Source organism: Lipotes vexillifer, unplaced genomic scaffold (assembly GCF_000442215.2).
Source record: "Lipotes vexillifer unplaced genomic scaffold, Lipotes_vexillifer_v1.1 scaffold469, whole genome shotgun sequence".
Lineage (NCBI taxonomy): Eukaryota > Metazoa > Chordata > Mammalia > Artiodactyla > Lipotidae > Lipotes > Lipotes vexillifer.
Genome location: NW_006788006.1, coordinates 330,140 through 333,360, shown reverse-complemented (window position 1 = coordinate 333,360; position 3,221 = coordinate 330,140).

Sequence of the window (3,221 nt, the reverse complement as noted above, 5' to 3'; positions counted from 1 at the left end):
TCCCTACCTTCCAAGGTCTGCTTAGCTCACCTTTAGAGAAAGACAAGGCAAGAGAAGAAATACTAAAAGTTGTCCAGGTCCACAGTCAGGAGGGACACTGGGGCATGTGTGGTGTGGAAGGAGAGAGGAGTTGAAGTGGATGAGGGCTCCTGGCCAGTGAGGATGTGAAGCTAAAGTGACCATGGTCCTGGCAACCTTATCCTGAGAAACCTGCCTTATGGCGGCAAACCCATGAAGAGGGTGTTAATGGAGGGGAAGAGAGAGCTACAGGGGGGATGTGGGGTGCTGGAGCTTCCTGCCAGAGAGTCTTTCCATCCACACCTTGGACAAGGAGGAGCCACATGGGGTACCCAGCTTTTATCAAAGGTACCCAGCCTTTGATCCCTTCCAGGATGAGAGGGCGCATTCCCTGTCCCTGTCCCCCCGACCCTGGTTTCTGGGGGCAAACCCCAAGCAGCGAATACTTGCACCCCAGGACCTCTGCTCTGGGAACCCAGAACACCTGGGTTTTCACGCTCACCAGCACCCTCCCCTTAGAGCCCCAGATTTCTGTGAGTTGAGGACCCCCTTTACACCTGCTTGAAATGCCTCACCTGGGTAGCCTCTACTGCTGGTAAAATGACTCATCTATACATCTGATCTTTGAATTTCTGGAAATTCACTAACCACAGAGGTAAACTGTAATCTACCGAGAGTTTAGCAAAGAGTTTTGCTTAGAAGATGTTAAAAAAAGATAAGGAAATGAAGGAAGGCTGATTAGCTGAGATGACACACATTTGAGAGTGCAGGGTGCACAGCAGGTGTTCCATCATGTTTGGAGCTGTTTATTGTTTTGTTTTGTTTGTTTGTTTTTAATTGGGGTATAGTTGCTTTACAATGTTGTGTTAGCTTCTGTTGTACAACAAAGTGAATCAGCCATATGTATACACATATGCCCTCCCTGTTGGACCTCCCTCCCACCCCCCCTTACAAGTCCCAGGACAAGACCTGAGTTAAGGCTGCTCTATGCCACCTGCCTCCAGCAACAGGATGGGAAATGGAGGAGGGTCTGGGACTCACATCGGAGGAGGCAGGTTGAGAGAGGCAGCATGGAGCCCAGCTGGGTTAGCAAAATGCACCATGTTTCTGTTCTTCCAGTCAAGGAGGCATTTTGTAAACAGAAACATCTAGTCCATAAGTGAGACAAGGGGGTGCGTTTGCACCTCCGGGGCCAGTCCTGGCAGCACCTCTCAGCTTGCTCTCAAATCCATTGAGTTCTGGTCACCCAGAGCCACAGCCTCATTTTGAAAGGAGACACAAGAGAAAGACAGTTCCTCACAGCCTCTCTTGTACACTCACACTGGCACTCAGGTAAACTCAGGTGAGTGCCTGTACACTCGAGGGGGAGGAAGATGCCCCCAGAGAGCCCCTGTGTCCTGCTACATCCATTGACAATAATGACGTCACTTTACCTGTGAACGGTGTTTCGCAGCTTACTGAACACTTTCAAAATTTCATGTGGTCCTTGAACCAGTGTGGAGGTGCATGCAATTTACCCCCGTTTTCCAAATGAAGAGATAAAGATGTAGACAGGTGCTGCTAGATGTGGAATCAAGACTCATGTGCCATGTGCACTTGCTCAACGTTAATTTCAAAATTAATTTTCAGCCCTTCCTGTAGGAGGACAGCCTCTGTCCAGGAGATGGTAAAGCCCCAGGGTGGGCACTGGGATGTTCTTAGCCTAGTAACCCCAGAAGACAGGCACGGGGTAGTGCTTCCGCCTTTGCTGAATGAGGTATTGATATTGTAGATGCATAGTCTTTAATCACAGGAGAAGCAGTAGGCAGCACAGCTTGGGCATCAGCTCTACTGGGCACCGCTTAAACACTGATGGTCCCAAACCCTGCTGTTATACCTGGTGGGACCGTGGACACAGTGAGCTGCTGGGATGAGAGGCTGGAGGGACAGGTACCTGTCTGACCCACGGGCTTGCTCTGGTCCTTTAGGAACCTCTTCAGGAGGTAGACACACTCATGCCCCAGACCAGACTTCCTTTGCTTTTCAATGGCCACATTGCCTCCCAGTTGCACTTGGTGTTGAGGGTGACATGATGGCAGCCATCAGACTCTAAGTGATGTAGTCCTCCACATCAGAGCAAACTGACAAAACCCTTGGACACTGCCATCAGCCGGGACCTTGAATCTGGCCATGAGCTGGAGAACGTGAACCCTGGAAGGCCCCAGCCTCATCAAGGGTGCTCTGGGGTGGGAGGTCGGGGGGGAGGTGAGAACCCAGGGGTCACGCAGGCTGCCTCACACACTGGTTTTCTGCTCCAAGCCTGAGGACCCTTTCAGGTACGAATGAACTTATTTACAACTCAGTAATAGAGGCATGATGTAGAAAACAAACTTATGGTTACCAGGGGATAAGGGGTGGGGGAGGGATAAATTGGGAGATTGGGACTGACATATATACACTACTATATATAAAATAGATAACTAATAAAACCCTGCTGTATAGCATAGGGAATTCCACTCAATACTCTGTAATGGCCTATATGGGAAAAGAATCTGGAAAAAAAAAAAAAAAGAGTGGATATATGTATATGTATAACTGATTCACTTTGCTGTACGCTTGAAACTAACACAACATTGTAAATCAGCTATATTCCAATAAATATTAAAAACACAAAAATAATGATGCATAGTCAAACACATTGTCACTATTAAAATTTTATTATTGAGAATATTTACTATTTGAAAAGGTTTTATGTATATTTAATATGCAAAATAAATGTTAAAATGTAAAAAAAAAAAAAGTGCCTGAGGACCCTTTCAAAACGTGCAGTTTGTATTCGTGCTTTTCGGGGACATTGAACGCGGGTGACTGGAAGCCCTCTGAGTCTGTTTTATGATCCTCCCCTCTACACAGTGCTTTTAGGTGAATTGCCCATTTTTCAGGGTTGCTTCCCCCACCCCAACCTTGACAGCCTACCCCTCTCCAGGGTACTGGCACTGGCCAGCCAAGCAGGGGCCGCATTGCTGCCCCCTGACCTGCTGGGTGAGGTGAGAGGCCCTGGACCTCAGGCCTGGGGTCTCTGCGGCAGGATGCTGGGCTGCCTCCTGAATCACTCACCTTGGCTGTCACTGAAGTAGCCCAGCATGGAATGCAGGTAGTCCTGGAACAAGCACTGCCAGCCCAGCACCCAGGTCAATTCTACTCCCAGGAGGCTCCCTCTTGTC